Source organism: Leptodactylus fuscus, chromosome 1, assembly GCF_031893055.1.
Source record: "Leptodactylus fuscus isolate aLepFus1 chromosome 1, aLepFus1.hap2, whole genome shotgun sequence".
Lineage (NCBI taxonomy): Eukaryota > Metazoa > Chordata > Amphibia > Anura > Leptodactylidae > Leptodactylus > Leptodactylus fuscus.
Genome location: NC_134265.1, coordinates 80,177,106 through 80,195,267, shown reverse-complemented (window position 1 = coordinate 80,195,267; position 18,162 = coordinate 80,177,106). Strand labels below are relative to the sequence as shown.

The window sequence follows — 18,162 nt, the reverse complement described above, 5'->3', positions numbered from 1 at the left end:
CTTTTGTATGTAAATTGCCTCAGTAGTTTTTGAATGAGCCCGTTTTTATCCCTATGCTAATTATCCTCCAGTGTGCATTAGGAAGTCTCAGTGAGCACTGTCTGCTATGTGTATGTACAGCACAGGCTTCTGCTGATGACTCCTCTCCTTGCTCTCATACACAGCAGACAGTGCTTTCAGAGATTTCCGGGGTGCATGCTGGAGGCTAATTAGCATATAAATAAAAATGGTCTCATTCAAAAACTACTGAGGCGATTAACATACAAAAGGTAGGTGTGGAATAACCTTTCTAAAGGATATGCAAGTATATGCTTAGTTTCATTTTCAACAGCCCAAGAATAAATTCCACAAGAGTGAGGTAAACGAATCAACCTGCTTCACACCTACTTTATATATAAAATATCTAGAACCCCCCTCAAAGGAAGGGTTTTTCATATTTTAGCTAGTTATCCCCTATCTATACAATAGGGGGAAAACTTGCAGATCTATGAGAGTCTGACCAGTCAGACCCTCACCAATCGGAAGAGAGGGGGAGTCTTGTCTCCTCTTCTGAATGGAGCTGTAGTCAGGTAGTGTGCACACCACTCCATTCATTTCAATGGTAGTGCCGGAGAATAGCTCCCCTCTGCCAGTCCCTCCACTGGTTACCCATAGCCCAGCGAATCGAGTACAAGCTACTAACACTAACATACAAAGCCATCCACAACCTGCCCCCTCCATATATCTTTGACCTCATCTCCCGCTACCTGCCCACACGTAACCTCAGATCCTCCAACGACCTCCTACTCCGCTCTGCTCTCATCTGCTCCTCACACAACCGTCTCCAAGATTTCTCCTGTGCATCCTCCATACTCTGGAACTCCTTACCACGACAAATAAGACTGACCCCCACAATCACAGGATTCAAGAAGGCCCTGAAGACTCACCTATTCAGGAAGGCCTACAATCTCCAATAACACTATCACCGCACTGCCATCTGGACAGTCTCCCCCTCTCCTTCTGTCTCTACCCCCCTTCTCTCATAGATTGTAAACCCTCGCGGGCAGGGCCCTCTACCCCACTGTGCCAGCCGATCACTGTTAGTATGATATGTACCTGTATACTTTGTGTATTGTATGTAACCCCCAAATGTAAAGCACCATGGAATTAATGGTGCTATATAAATAAACAATAATAATAATAATAATAATAATAAATAGATCGCGAATTACAGGGCTCGCCGATCTCTGGCCCTCTCACTGAAATGAATGGACCAGTGCGTGCACTGCCCAACCACTGCTCCATTCAGAATAGGGCACAAAACCCCACTGATCTGCAATAGGATAAAAGATAACTTGCTGAGATGGGTAACCTTTAATATAAAGAATAAAAAGTACTTACTTTTTATGTGTGTAGTTTACTTGTGACTGCCTAGAAACAAAGGAAATAGAAAAAAATGATAAATGAAAAGAACATCTGAAAGGCTTCATTGTCATCATATTTTGGAAACTTAAGAATGATAACATTTACTACAATGTTCTGTTGTTAAAATTTATAGCTGCTAAAATGATATACCATATATACTCGAGTATAAGCCCAACCGAATATAAGCCGAGTCCCCTAATTTTACCACAAAAAACTGGGAAAACTTATTGACTCGAGTATAAGCCGAGGGGGAAATGCAGCAGCTACTGGGAAATTTCAAAAATTAAAAAGGCCAGAGTTTTTGGGTGCAGTAGTTGCTGGGTGCTGGGGAAGGGGTGTTTTGGTTGTCTGTCTGTCCCTTTCCTGAGCTTCAGGACTGGGTTTTTTATCCCCACTTGGAATTCAGCCTGGCTGAATATAGGGTATCTGCAGTGCTCTTATTAACCCCTTCCCGATGAAACAGGAGCACTGCAGATACCCTATATTCAGTAGACCGGGCACTTTCAGACACAGGGATACCTAATGTGTATGTGTTTCACAGTCATTTTCTACTTTTATGTGTATTCTAGGAAAAGGAGGGATTTAGAACTTTTATTTATTTTGTTATTTTTAAAGCTTCCTTTTTTCACTATTTTATGGGAGATTCTATACATTACTATTGCAGCTCGTCATAGACCCCTCCCCCCCAAAAAAAAAAAAAAAAATTTTTTTTTGCTTGACTCGAGTATAAGCCGAGGGGGGCTTTTTCAGCAAAAAAACTGTGCTGAAAAATTCGGCTTATACTCGAATATATACGGTAAAAACAAGTAACATTGTCCTATGATTTCCCTACAAGCCCCTGACATGTTTATATCCAATGCTGCTTCACGTATACATGTTACAGTACGTATAACATAAGGAATTTGTTAAATAAATTTCATCAGGACATTCACTGACAAAAGATTTCAAAGGCTACATATGAGTCCAGCTACCATTTTTGCGGTGTCACAAATGCTGCATAATGTAATACTTCATAAGTTAAAAAATACTGTCTAAGGCCCGGTTCCCATCTGCGTTCCGGCCATTCCATTCCCCTAGCCACATGAAATATGTGGAGAGAAAAGTCCTGCAAGCAGTACTTTTCTCTCTGCATTTTTCGTGCGGAAACCGAGCAGAAACCACACGGACCTCATTATAATCTATGGAGTCCGCCTAAGTTAAACGATTTTTTATGCAGATAGGTTTCTGTTCGGGAGGTCCCCAAGCAGACTCCCCGAACGGAAACCCGAACACATATGTGAACCGGGCTTAAAAGGTAGAGAGTGCAAACTGACTAGACAGTCTTATGTTATGTTCATATGGTGGCATTTCATTCTGATATTGAGGTGGATTATGGCTTAAAATCATCGCCAAATTCCGTCATCAATCTACCTCCCATTCTTTTCAATGGAAGTCAGAGTCTGAAGCAGGACACTGAAAAAATAAGCATCCCGCAACAGGTTTTCCCGCAGCACTTTTTTGCTGCCTACCACTACTTAAAAGCTGCAGCTTGGCCACGGCAAAAACTACAGTGTATTTTACAGTACCTGCAAAGTGCAAATCAGAAATTCCTCTATGAAAAGTGTTGTGGGAAAAACTGCAATGCGTTGCCACCGTGGTTTTTCCTGCAACGCTTTTTTGCTGTGGCTTGCTACAGGGGGGCCTCAGCCTGAAACACATAACAAATGTGGTGCTAGACATGTACACCAGTTTTTAGCATTCTTATTAGTTAGTCTAGTCTGAATAACATGGAAATGTATTTAAATTTTGCCAGGTGAAAAACTGCACAAAACAAAAAGTGGTATTTTTATGTCCTGTTTGTTAATTTCATGATGTTTGTTGGAACCCGAGCCATTACACAGTACAAAAAAAGAAAAATTGTAAATGTAAAAATTCCACAGAAACACGATACGGCAATGGAAAATTATGGCGATAAAAAACACAAATGTTTCTGTATTTAAATTGGGCAGGAATCTGCTTACTGTACTCTGAGTCTATGAAAATAAGAGAAGAGTGCCGCAGCCATTCCAAAAGACCCACTAGAAGAATTTATCTGCGTTCAATCTGAAGCGCATCTATGAGCACAGCCAGTCGAATAATATACTCGAGGAAAATAGAAAAATGATATATATATTTTTCACTCTGAATGTGTTGAGCTTGCAAAGTACAGAACTGCTATACTATATGGCGCAATGTGTATGATTTACCTTCTATGGCGGCATTTACCTTAGGATTAAATCAGCTGCTCTGTGACAGCTCGTATGAAACTTATTAATTATTTCTGTCCTAGGGAGGTCTACTTATAAGTAAATCTTATTCCATACCAGGAATATTGTTTAAAAATGGAAAATTATGACAAGATACAAAATTAAGTAATTTAGTCTAAAATGTAAAAAAAACCTATAAAACCATTCTTGTACTAGCAATAAAGACCCACAGAGCGCTGTAGGACAAGGAGAATGTTCCAGAACATATCGGGATCTCCAAAGTTCAGTCGCTTTGTGATGTTTATTATTAAATCAAGCTTTATTGGTTTTCTCTTTTGTGATTTTGCTTCTTATGTGGTTTCTTAACCTTTTTTGTGTTTTCCTGTTTATTTGTTGATGTACATGAAGTTCCTGCAGACAAAGCTGATGGGCGCGCTCTTCTATTCTTGGCATTTTATTTTGAGACAATGGATTGGAGTAGGTTATGAGGATACAAAGATCCAAATGATTAAAATAAATCCTAAAGACCTACAACATATTTGACATTTAACATAGATCTCTTAAGATGAACGCTGTAGCATAATCACAATCCAGAAATGGAGACGATACAGCTCAGCGGTGGCCAACTGGCAGCCTCAGTACAACAATAGGCAGTCCCTGGCTCCTATACACATTCATAGCATATTGAAAGGTTCTGGCAGGACTGCCTTTGTCAGACACTGGGAGGGCTATGTATCTTAGGTGACCACTCAATACACCATAACCTTTAACTATACCGAATGGGAGACACACAAGCTGAGCGCACTCATTGACTCAAAGAGTGATTATATACACTCACCGGCCACTTTATTAGGTACACCTGTCCAACTGCTCGTTAACACTTAATTTCTAATCAGCCAATCACATGGCGGCAACTCAGTGCATTTAGGCATGTAGACATGGTCAAGACAATCTCCTGCAGTTCAAACCGAGCATCAGTATGGGGAAGAAAGGTGATTTGAGTGCCTTTGAACGTGGCATGGTTGTTGGTGCCAGAAGGGCTGGTCTGAGTATTTCAGAAACTGCTGATCTACTGGGATTTTCACGCACAACCATCTCTAGGGTTTACAGAGAATGGTCCGAAAAAGAAAAAACATCCAGTGAGCGGCAGGTCTGTGGGCGGAAATGCGTTGTTGATGCCAGAGGTCAGAGGAGAATGGCCAGACTGGTTCGAGCTGATAGAAAGGCAACAGTGACTCAAATAGCCACCCGTTACAACCAAGGTAGCCAGAAGAGCATCTCTGAACGCACAGTACGTCGAACTTTGAGGCAGATGGGCTACAGCAGCAGAAGACCACACCGGGTGCCACTCCTTTCAGCTAAGAACAGGAAACTGAGGCTACAATTTGCACAAGCTCATCGAAATTGGACAATTGAAGATTGGAAAAACGTTGCCTGGTCTGATGAGTCTCGATTTCTGCTGCGACATTTGGATGGTAGGGTCAGAATTTGGCGTCAACAACATGAAAGCATGGATCCATCCTGCCTTGTATCAACGGTTCAGGCTGGTGGTGGTGGTGTCATGGTGTGGGGAATATTTTCTTGGCACTCTTTGGGCCTCTTGGTACCAATTGAGCATCGTTGCAACGCCAAAGCCTACCTGAGTATTGTTGCTGACCATGTCCATCCCTTTATGACCACAATGTACCCAACATCTGATGGCTACTTTCAGCAGGATAATGCGCCATGTCATAAAGCTGGAATCATCTCAGACTGGTTTCTTGAACATGACAATGAGTTCACTGTACTCCAATGGCCTCCACAGTCACCAGATCTCAATCCAATAGAGCATCTTTGGGATGTGGTGGAACGGGAGATTCGCATCATGGATGTGCAGCCGACAAATCTGCGGCAACTGTGTGATGCCATCATGTCAATATGGACCAAAATCTCTGAGGAATGCTTCCAGCACCTTGTTGAATCTATGCCACGAAGAATTGAGGCAGTTCTGAAGGCAAAAGGGGGTCCAACCCGTTACTAGCATGGTGTACCTAATAAAGTGGCCGGTGAGTGTATATATATATATATATATATATATATACACATTGAGAAAGACTTAGCTAAGAGAGAAAGCTGTTTTAACTGCAAGGGAACTCCATATTAAAAGGGTTGTCCAAGGTTAAGATTTTAATGGTCTATCCTCAAGATAGGACATAAATACTTTATGGGTGGAGGGCCCGATCATGTATGGAGCTGATTCCAGCACCTGTTCCATACACTACACAGGGCCAGAAGTAAAAAGCTCTGTCCCTTTTGTAGCGGCTGGGCATCACCACCACAGCCAAGTCTTCATTGAAGTCAGAGGGAGCTGAGTTGCTATACTACATGAGCTTTCTCCTTCTGGTCCTGTATAGCGTATAGGACAGGAACCAGGAATGGCTCCTTACAGATGATCAGTCCAGGAACCAGCTGTCTGTCCATAAACTATCAGGTGGCCTATCAAAAAAGTTTAACCCTAGAAACCCCTTTAATGCCTATAGATTTAGAAGGTGGTGTTGAAACTCTCCTGTAAGTATCCCAATACTTTTCTCCATATAGTCAGGGCTGTGGAGTCGGGCTCATGAAGTCAGAACCACTTTTGGGTGAAGTCGGAGACAGTAAAAGTTGTCGACTTCTGATATAAAATAAAATAATTAATTATTTTAATTATATTATATGATTAATGCCATTGCTTAATACATTAGATGTATAGTTTGTTACATTTTTGCTTTCATAAGAATTCAGTCACTAGTTTTGTAATGAATTGTAGGATTTTTACTGCTGTTTACTGACCATGATTATAGGATTATACATGTATTATAGCCACTGATATAATTAGAGTAATGGCATATTCACAGTCAGAGACATTATATGTACTTACTTTATAGCACATGCAGTACACAGTGCACCTTTCTTTGATATTCGGATAATGTAAAATGTATGTGTTGCTAAGTATCTGCCCTCAAATGACCTCTAAACAGAACCCTGATGTTAAGAAAGCATTTTAGATGCAATTCTTCTAGCAAGAAACTTGTAGTGTACAACCAGCATTCAGCAGGAAATAAACTTTCCCAATCCTATCACAAAACATTACAGTATGTTAGATAGCAGTTACAGACAAACCTTAACCGTCCCGACATCCGATGTAATACTATGGTGGATGCGGCCGCCATAGCCACTGGGTCTCCACTGTATTGCACAAGTAGAGACCTGGAGCTAATACCTGCCATCAGAGTTCATAAACATTGGGAGAACATACAAACTCCAGAAAGTCCAGAAATCTGTAGAACAAGCTGAAGAGGACCTTTCATGTATTCTAACATGTGTGATGTTACATATCACTGTAAAGCTGTCAGTTATGTAGGTATGTGCCCTGGAGCTGGAGATATTGGTGTCATTATTTTCAGTACAGATCTCATTGCACTGTCAGGGGGGCAGGCCTCAGCGTCATCACTCCACAGTACAGGTCTATAGAAGAGAACAGGTCTATAACAGCACCAGATACCTGCAAAACTGACAGCACACTATTAGACAGTGATATCCTAACTATCCTATTTGTGCCTATGTGTGAACACCCATCAGGGGAAAGGGAACCACAGCCTCTCAAGGCTATTGTTAGGCTGCAGTGATATTGTGTTGAATTATTTTCAAGAAAGAAACCTTAATCAAAATGGAGATCAATTAAGGGTGGGCACATGGGAGAAAGTACCTGTTGGTGTAATACATTGCCTGCTCCTAGGAGTATCGCCCGCACATTGGATTAAAGACCTGTTACTGTAATATATTGTCTGCACCTAGGGTTATGGAACTATAGCTGTAATATGCTGCCGCCCACATACACCTACATACAGTAAGGTGGCATATCAAGTTAACCAATCTGGTCTAAAATATTTTCCGAACCAATATTACTGCTGTGCAGTGACCTTTAAATTAAGCAGAATCATATCTGCTTGGCCAAAAACTGATGAAGCAAGGAAGATAAACTTTTTTTTTTACAAATATGCATATCAATCCGCAGGTGCATCGGAGGTGGGGCCTGATTTTCAAGATTTGCGTGGGCACAGCTGTGAAGCAGGCAGACGCTGAAAATCTCATTCACACCTACAGGAGCATCATTGGGCTGTGATTCTAGAGGAAAGATGAAGCAATTTCCACTGTCTGTAGGTAAATCTGGCAACTGAAGTCCGCCCTCATTGCACTTGCTGGCTGATTTCCATATGCATAAAAAGTTGATAATTTCTGCTTTATTTAATCAGTTTGTGGTCACAAAAGTATGTTTCTGCTCCTATTAAAGCATGCTCGTGTAAGCGGCTCTGCCTGTAGCCCGATGGCAGAGCCGACTGCATAGGCGTGTGACCCCAGCTGGAAGAAGACGTGAAGAGGAGGTTGCTGAAGAAGATGGAGGCGTCGCTGGAGAGAGTTCTCACGCAGCATTGGGGATGCTCCCAGTGCTGTTTGAGCGCTGGGGCCCGCCCCCAGTGCTGCGAATTAACTCATTTGCATACCGACAAAAAACAGGATGTACAGCGAACAGACAACGAAAGGTTAGAGAAGAGGAGCCTTCTTAAGGCTATTCCGATGTGTTAGTCAGAAAAAAAAGTATTAGAATGATAGGATCCTTTTAAATATTTAGCACTTGGCATGCATTATGAAGTCAGCCTATATTTGCCCACACTCCATTTATGTAAGTGTAACCACAACTGCCCGTATATCTGACATTTGTCTGCATACTGCTGACTGAATTTGCCCACTTAAGAGACGGTCAATCCAAAATATTTTATTCTCCACCATATATAAAATTAATTAAAAATTAATAATGCATGTGTTTCTTACAGTTACTCCAGTCACTGATTCATTATATTATAGACTCCATTCCAATTACTAAATGAAAGGGTGGTAATATATCCAAGCTGCCTGAAAACTTGGCAAACCAGTAAAAGTCTGCAAAAAAAGCCAGAAAACAGAGTGGTAATAAGTCAGTAAGTGCTGCTTGCCCATGTAAAGACACGGGAGAGGCTGGATGACATAAACTAACATGGACTGTATCTATCACAAATGACCTGCAGTTCAATACCACTAGTTGGCTTGTGTTTCTAATTCACTGAGTAAGACACAAAGTCATTATTCATCGGCAATAAAAAGGCAAATACGCGGAGCATGAAAAGTCCTTAACTAATGTAATCTAATGCACATCTGCTTCCATGGTCTGGCATAGTGTTTCAGGTGGCTTACAAAGCAGAAAGCAGGGACTAGCAAGATAATAACCTCAATGCATTCTCCATGTACTGCTGAACATCTGCACATCCTTTGTATCAGATTAGGCCAGGAACAATGTTGATTTCAATAGACAAGCAGGACTTTTATTGTCATTACTTACGGCATTGTATATATAGGCAGGAAGTGAGTACAGCTTTATCCAGCCTTTGTATGCAAATAAACAGAACATGATGAACATATACAGGTTAATAGTTTATCTAGTATATCACCCAGAGAGGGTAGAGAGCTACCAGTCGTACCCAGGCCCTGGTGCGTCAGGGGGTCCAAAGACTCCTCTGCCACATAGAAAAGCACCAGAATTATGGTACATGATATTTTATCATGTCTGCACTGGGGGCATGGTGCTTCGTCTTTTCTATGACTTTTATCAATCTTCTCAAAGTTCAGGTATTTGCATCCCTTTTATTCCATTCAATGTGAAATGGAATATTACCTTAAAACATACAATTTATAGCCATTTATGCCGCATGTACAAGGTGCAATCCGGTCCAGAAAATCAGATCCATACAAACCTAGTCAGTAGACAGGACTCCATGTATTAAAGTTATCTGTAATGTTAGGAGTCCACTATATATACTGTATAGTATGGGATCGGAACTTCCAACATCATACATCAAAATCATGCAAGGACTCTCACCTCTTGACAAGGTTCAGACCAAGAAATTCCTAGTGGGTTGCATGACTGAGGCACTGTCTTCCTATTTACATCATGGAAGACAAAGTTGTATTCTCTTCCCATGAGTCCTCACAGTGGAGCGCAAATGGCTTAATAAGACTCCACACACCTACATGGTGTTCTCTCCCTAAGGAGTAACGATATCCCCTTAACCAAGAAATCGAGTCAATGTACTGACCAGATTTTTTATTGTGGATTACCCTGTGTGCATGGGTCCATAGTGGATACTGAGTATCAAAAGTGTTCACATCATCTGCATAGCATATTTTTTTTAACAGAAATACTAAAACTGCATACAGATACCATCCAAAAGACATTCATCTGTTTTACATACACATCAATGTTTAAAGGACACATATCCACTAATAGTAATGACCATATTTTTGGCCAGATACAAAAGACTGTCCAGCAAAAAAAAAAACAGCAATGGACCTATTAGGGCTAGTTCACACGAGGTTCCGCGTGAACACATTCCCTTGCGACTGCCGCGACCGGATGCTGGCGCAGTACACTGGCATCCCATCGCGGCTTTCCACTCCAGATTAGGCCCAAACGAATGGGCCTAGTCCAGAGGGCGGCGTTGCGAGGAGGACGCCGCGGCTGAATCAGCCGAAGAATCCGCCTGAAGAAAGGGCAGCTTGCTTCTTTTTTCCGCAAGGGGGAACAAACCGCTAGCGGAAAAAGGAAAAGACGGGCTCCCATTGATTTCAATGGGAGGTGGCAGGATTGTAACACGGATTCCGCATCAAAATCCTAACCATTTTGCTCTGTGTCTACTAGCCCTTATACACACCGTGTACATTTTTAGTGGATGACAGATGTTATATTGAATAAAGCCTAAAAAAGCTGTTTGACCAAAGATATTCAACAAAAACAAGCAACTCTTCAATTCAAAATAAAATCCTAAACCATAGTTGGAATACCTGATCCCAACCTATGCAGTCTTTTTGATGTGATATCTCCAATTCCCAGTCCCCTCTTCATCTTTGGAAAATGCCCACCAGCTTCCTAGACTTCCATATGTACATGTTTTGATACTCTAAGACTACCCCACCTACTTTTGGATAGACTAGCTGAGAGCAAGGAGTAGTGTCTCTGCCTACAAAAGTAGCAATGTCTTGGAAGATGGTGGACGTTCTACAGAAATAAAGAGGTGACAAAGAATCCGAGGAACTGCACCAGGGAGATTAAATAGGTGGACGCCAGGTATTTTATCTATGCATGATGCATTACCTGTGAAATTACCTCTGCCCTTCTAGCATAAATCACATTATTTTAACCAAATTATTCTGAAAGGCTGACTACATTATTTTCTTACTCTCAGTATGCTGTCCTCACAATTTCCATCTCAATCTCGGTCAAGAAATATCACTACATCTTAAAATTCTCACATTTTTTTGTATAATTTAATACAAAATTGAAGCAATCTATCTATCTATCTATCCTTCTTATGTAAGATACATTTCATATGTTACATTCCATAATCAGAATACAACATTTTATCTAGTTTTCAAATATTATCTCGCTTTAGAATTAACATTTCTGAAGACGGCTAGCAGAGAACTGAATTATTGAATTGTGGCTGATGACTTAGTAAAATTTTCCATACTGTAGTTGCATTACATAGTTCATTTAGTGGAAAAAAATGACTTCAAGTCCATCAAACAAAGTATAATTTAAATGTGGTTATTCTGAAAGAGAGAAGGAAGAAAAAAATCTAACCTCAGCCAACCATCTCTCTGAAAAAAAAGGAAAATGATTACAAAAAAAGCTGTGGGATTTGTAACTAAGCTTCAAACATTTTGGGGGTTGTTTAAGGACCTCAATCTGAGATTTCTGATGGGTTTTCTGAGCAAACAAGTCAACCCTCTAATACAGATGTGAGTAGACACTGTTTTGTCTTTTTTCTCCAACCAAGAGCATCACAAATGCTATAATAAGCCAAACCAACAACAACATGAGCATGATGAAAACTTACTGACAAGTATATAAAAGTACATAACAAATGTGCTCCAAACGTTAGTGGCTTTTGGAATAACAAAGATAGTATATAATTATAGTAGTATAGATGAAAAAAGCCTTCAGAAAGTAGAAGTAACGGATAATAGAAGAAGTAGGTATTGATGAGGCGTAACCACTAGACACATGGCATCAGAAATCAAGTGTTATAGACGCTCAAGGCTGTTTTCTAGGAAGACTTTCTAGAAACGCTTATTCCCAATCAATGTCTGCTGTAAATATGTTCACAATACTCTGATAAATAAGAGTTTTCTATTAATATGACCATACCTAGAGAATGGGGGGCTGCCTGGAAACCACTGCTGGTTGGCAGGTGTTGACTTCTAGAGGACATGACAACAAGCCCTTCTGAATTGGTCATTGTATATACAGATGTGTCCACCCTTACTTTAGGTTGAATTGGGTTATAGGGAGTCTATCAGCAGTACATTAGATATAAACCTAATCTTAGCACATTGTGGAGCTGATTCTAGAGTTTCCAAACATGCCTCTGTTATTCAGCTTTGAAGCCCCATTTTCAATCAACATTTTTTATTTATATGCAAATTAGGGTAAAATAGTTTTATCCGGGAATTTAGAGCTGAGACCAAACTTCAGGCAAGCTAAACAATGCCACAAAAATAATATTCCCCTACTTTGCTTATGTATATACTTTTTTGCTGCAAGAAAAAAACAAGTCAGTAATGTTGCACGTATTTTTCTGCGATGTGTAGGTAGGATTTGCTAGAATCCCATCCACTTTGCACGTGAGGCCCTGGACTTAAAGAGGACCTTTCATGGTTTGGGGCACAGGCAGTTCTATATACTGCTGGAAAGCCAACAGGGCGCTAAATTCAATGCACTGTCTGCTTTCCCGATCTGTGCCCCAGGTGAAGAGCTAGTGGTCCCGGTACCGTAGTTCTTTACAGTCAGAAGGGCGTTTCTGACACTCTGTCAGGAACGTCCTTCTGCACAGCAGCGCCAATAGCACTGTGCTGTGTGAGCGGGGAGGAACGCCCCCTCCCTCTGCTCACAGTACTCGTCCATAGACAAGTATTATCAGGAGGGGAGGGGGCATTCCTCCACGCTATGTACAGTGCTATTGGCGCTGCTTGTACAGAAGGACGTTCCTGACAGAGTGTCAGAAACGCCCTTCTGACTGTGAAGCGCTACGGTACCGGGACCACTAGCTTTTCACTCAGGGCACAGATCGTGAAAGCCGACAGTGCACTGAATTCAGCGCACTGTTGGTTTTCTAGCAGTATATAAAACTGCCTGTGCCCCAAAACATGAAAGGTCCTCTTTAAAGAGGTTGTCCAGGATAAAAAAAAAAAAATCATACTAGACCGGTAAGCCTCAGCAGCAGGACTGGAACACAATGGGGGAAACCAGAGCACTCAGGACAGGTGAGTATGGTTTTTGTATTGTTTTTTCACCTCCACCATCCTATTTAAAAAAAAAAAAATTCTGTACAGCCTCTTTAAGATTCTATGCCACAGTATAGTTAATGTGTTACGACATACTTCACGGTATCTGTATTACTTCCAGTAATATACCAACAACAGTGCCTGAAGAATCTGCCTGGCAAATAACAGAATTGTTGGGCACAGATACCTTATGGTATGCATAAATTAAAAAGAAGCAGGAGGCAAAAACAAAGAAAAAAGAAGACTTGGAATGCAACTCAGTTAATTGCAGTGAAGTCAATTCAGGGCAAAAGGCAGTCTCTTTTATCATCGACAGTACATTTAAGTCATACACAAGGAGAGGTCTATGTGTAGAATAAACTCAGTAACTTGGAAACTAAGGATAAATATGAAGTAATAGCAATTTTCAAAGAATTTATTGAAACCACATGCTAGAAGAACATACGTTTAGCAAAGCCATCCTGCTTGCAATACTGGCACCAATCATCTTGTCAATTCTGTTACAAAAACATCACAACCTTTCATATTGCACCCACACATTGTAACACTGATCTCATACATTTATCTTTTTTATGCTTTGTAGTCAATATGATCTTTAAAAGAGGACCTTTCATGTCCTCGGGCGCATGCAGTTTGATGTACCGCTAGAAAGCCGACATTGCTCTGAATTCAGCACACTGTCGGCTTTCCAGTTATGTACCACGGGGCAAGAGATATCAGTGCCATTACCGATATCTCTTCACTGTCAGAAGGGTGTTCATGACAATATAGTTGGTCTGTGAGATAGGGCCCTCCTGACAGTACTGTCCATAGCCCTGTACTGTAGATGACACTGAGCGGTGAGGAATGAACTCCAGGACTAGTTTATGGATGAGTACAGTCGGGAAGGAGGGTGGCGTTCCTCACAGCTTAGCGTCATTGCTGGGCGGGAAGGAACAGGGCTATGGACAGTACTGTCAGGAGGGGTCTACCTCACAGACCAGCTATATTGTCATGTACACCCTTCTGACAGTGAAGAGATATCGGTAATGGCAACAATATCTCTTGCCCAGGGGCACATAATGTGAAAGCTGACAATGCGCTGATTTCAGTGCTCTGTTGCCTTTCTAGCGGTATATAAAACCGCTTTTGCCCTAGGACATGAAAGGTCCTCTTTATAAAAAATAACAAAAACTACCGCTTAGAAATACACATTTTATGGGGCCACACAGTGGCTCAGTGGTTAGCGCACTGCAGCCTTGCAGCGCTGGAGTCCTGGTGTTCAAATCCCGCCAAGGGCATAAAACCATCTGCAAGGAGATAGTATGTTCTCCTCGTGTTTGCATGGATTTCCATCCCATATTCCAAAGACATACTGATAGGGGAAAATGTACATTGTGAGCCCATATACATATTATGCTACAACTTAGACTAAGTTCATAGGGAAACCTGAATGATGGAGAGCACAACCGACAAAAAACTGCGGGCCCCTATAGATTTAATAGGGTACACCAAGTGTCTGCAATGCAGGACTCTCCACCAATTTCTAGAGGTTTCTGCAGCCCATATGTGAACTTAGCCTTAGTGATATTAAAAATAAAAAATATGTACATGGCTGCCCATTCTTCTAATTCAGTGACATTCAGGAACACTACTTATTATGGGCTGGGTAAAAAGTTCCACATGACAAGTACAGAGTACATCTCTCTGTCAGGGACTCCTACAAGCACTATTTAGAAGTGGCAGCAGGAAGATTTCAGGGTAACTTTTACTAATGAAGTTGAGCAGTTGATCCCCTGATGGTCATAGGTAGCTTCTGGCATCCTGGTGTTTAGCTGTCATCACAGATAAGACATTGCTGTCTACTATATTTGTCCTGTGCAGATCATGTAGAATTACATAGGTTACTGCTCAAATGAATATCCAGGAAAACTTAGGTCCCACAGAGGAATCTGGACCAGAAAATCCAGTCTGTACATTAGTCCGCATTGCCAGCCACAAATCAGTGCGGAGACATCTCTGCATCAGGTTGATATATTATGATGGGAATCCCTGCCTCATGGTAATATAATATGATGGAAATCCTTGCCTCATTGCATCGTCATTACATCACTGTCCTATACTATATATATATATATATATATATATATACAGAGAGAGAGAGAGAGAGAGAGAGAGAGAGAGCGCACACAGGACATTGGAGACACTGTGATGCACATACTCCTAGCACCATACAGTACTATGATACAGGGAGTCCGGGTCATCAAACTGAACAATGAACAATCCTCCATGTGCATGTGGCTTAAGCATCTCTCTGCTCTGGCTCATGAATACAACATCAGAGCCATATATCATAATGGGCTGTATGGAAAGGAGTTGTCTAGATGTGAAGCACCTTTAGTAATCTCTTAAATGTCTTCTCTTCAGGACCCTATGTAAGTAAGATATTGTATTGGGAAACTGGGTAGACTGCTAGTACAGAAACCAGATTTTTTTTTTTTTGTCTAACAAGACAATGTAAACAAAACTGTTGTAGAGAAACTGATATAAGTCATATGAGGTTATACTGTAGCCTACAGACACTATGCCAGTTTAGTGAGTGACTGTTTTGGATTTGGTGAAGCTACTATTACCATCAACAATTGTAGTATCTTTCTGTATTAACAACATTAGTAGTTTCATCTGTGCACATCAGGCTAGAGAAGCAAAGATTCTTGACTTGAGACCAGATATCACGAATAATCTGTGGACATGCCAAGGATATTTTTAGCTTGGCTCCTTAATGAAAAGGGTTTTAGGGCCTAATTTATGGAACATTTCTCATTAATGTTATACTCCTTCATAAGTACAAAAGGAAAACAGCCAGATATCTATCACCAGATCACCGTGTGAGCACTGGCTTATCAGATGGAAGCAACTTCCAACAAACATTCTGTAAAAAAAAACAGAACTGTAATAAAATACACATCCATTTAGAAGAGAAAATTACTAGAAAACTGGGTAAGGGTCACAGGCAAAAGCATTTTTATTACAGAGGTTATTTCTGACACCCGTCTATGAGTCAGGGCAGAAAACCCAAAGAGCAATGCTATGGTGGACCACTGGCATTACACAGACCCCCGCTGATATAGTTGGATTGTAGGTCATCTCTTGAGTATTAACCTCACTCACATTTGCTGCCGAAACACCGGAGCAGGCGGATCATCAACACCAACAACATGCTCATATGATGTTCCAGCGAGGGGCTGAGATGCCGGAACAATCACAGGCAGGGTGTGAGGAACAAGTTCAGCAGCAGGACAGCTTGAGAGCTGCTGAAATGCTGTAGAAGGCAGACCATCGACGGCAGCAATTTGCTGAATATAGGCAGATCATCAATGCCAACAACCTGCAGACGAAGTCGGGGCAGAGGCTAGTTACTAATAATAATAAAATAAAACAATAAAATACAGTACATAATATACAGGTATGCAACATTTTATAACACATCATGTGTTTATCAAAGACTACACAGTTTTGCCCTAGATGTGGCATATCTGGTTGGTGTACCTAAGCAACTATTGCCCTTATTATTCAGGTACAGTTCATCTATAGCAATGATTCCCAAAGTGGTCCAGGTGCACCTCCAGAGGTCTCAGCCGCGACGCAAATTTCCATTGTTAGATCTAATCTTCACATTTATTTTTGACAAGTTTTGGGAATATGGTAGAAATGTAGCAGCAGGGGGTCCACCGAAACCAGTAAAATTTTGAAAGTGGTCTACGAGAAAAAAAAAAAGTTTGGGAATCTCTGATCTATAGCAAGCAGTCTCAGGGGTGGGACTCCCAGTGATGAAACCTTGCCATATATTCTTTGGATAGGTGATAACTTGTTATGGTTACGCAACCCCTTTAAACAATGCCTTTCTGCTTCACTAAGGGGTTGTCCAGAACTAGTAAAATATGGTTGTTCTGTTCCCAAATCAGTGCCACATCGGTCCAGAGGGTAAGAGAGGTATTGCCACTAAGTCCTATTAACTTCAATGAAGCTGCAATACCAGAATCAACCCACTGACCGTCTGAAAGAAAGCAGCCATGTATAAAATACTGAATAACCCAGGTAACCCCATTACTGTAAAAACAAACTAAGGTGGAGAACTCCTATACACTATATCTTTGTTAGTGCCAGCATATATAGTGTCATTAATCTTAGAAACGATACATCGCTCCCCAGATAGGATGACCACTCAATCCATGTATCTGGCAATTTGACGATGCACAGGCAGCTCCCTACAACACAACAGCTATGAATGAAGTCACAGTTTGGCTGTGCTATCGGAAGGAATACTCATTTTGGAAGAGATGATAGATGAAGACTCAAGTTAAAGTAGCGGGCCAACAAGAAGGGAATTGATTAAATCCAACACATGCTAAGAGTATTTAGGAAACTATCCATTAAAACGGCAGCCTATAAAGGTATAAATCAGTCAGGGCTAAAGACTTTTATGATATACTTAGCTTCGAAATGATAATCACATAAAAGCAAAACTTTTAATCTGTTCTATTACTTGGCAGAAGACAAGTACAGATGGGTCCAGTGTTCTGTGCCTGCCTCCGATCTACTGTATGCAGAGAATCATGTGCAGAGACCCAACTTCTAGACTCTACATGTTTGATGTAGTTATGGGCTATAGATGGTAAGAAAGATAGAGAAAAGTTTCCTTTGCTGATAGAGAAAAGTTTCCAGATGACTGGTTACATGATATATATTATATATACATGATATATATACACTTGTCTTTATGCCAACAAATGGCTACTTTGGACACGTTTGATATTAAAGAACACCTCTCCTACTTTTCCTACATATTTGGAACAATCATCTACAGTCAAAAAAAGTCCAAATTATGACCAGGTTTTACCCAGTCTTTCGGGGTTCATCCAAGTTCAGGAAACACTTCATTTTTGCTTTTCTTATAATATAACCTTTCCAACATCTGTTGTGATCTATGTGACAACGGCAATCTGCGTAAATACAGGTGGAAAAACCATATAAAGAAACATGACCTTTACCAACATACGGTAGTTTCAGGCAAAGATTTAAGGCTCTGGATTCTGTACTTGGCAGATTTTAATTTATTTTGCCCTTTTCTATTTTTTTATTTTAATGGGTCAATGTA

The 18,162-nt window shown here is 40.9% G+C and overlaps 1 protein-coding gene across 1 annotated transcript in view; it reads right to left on the bottom strand.

Annotated features, from left to right (window-relative positions):
- Nucleotides 1-18,162, bottom strand: part of SNCAIP (synuclein alpha interacting protein) — a 184,226-nt gene that overhangs the window by 140,768 nt on the left and 25,296 nt on the right. The window contains exon 2 of the mRNA XM_075272296.1: nucleotides 1,381-1,410. The gene's annotated coding sequence lies outside the window, so the exon portion shown is untranslated. The remainder of the gene's footprint in view (nucleotides 1-1,380; nucleotides 1,411-18,162) is intronic.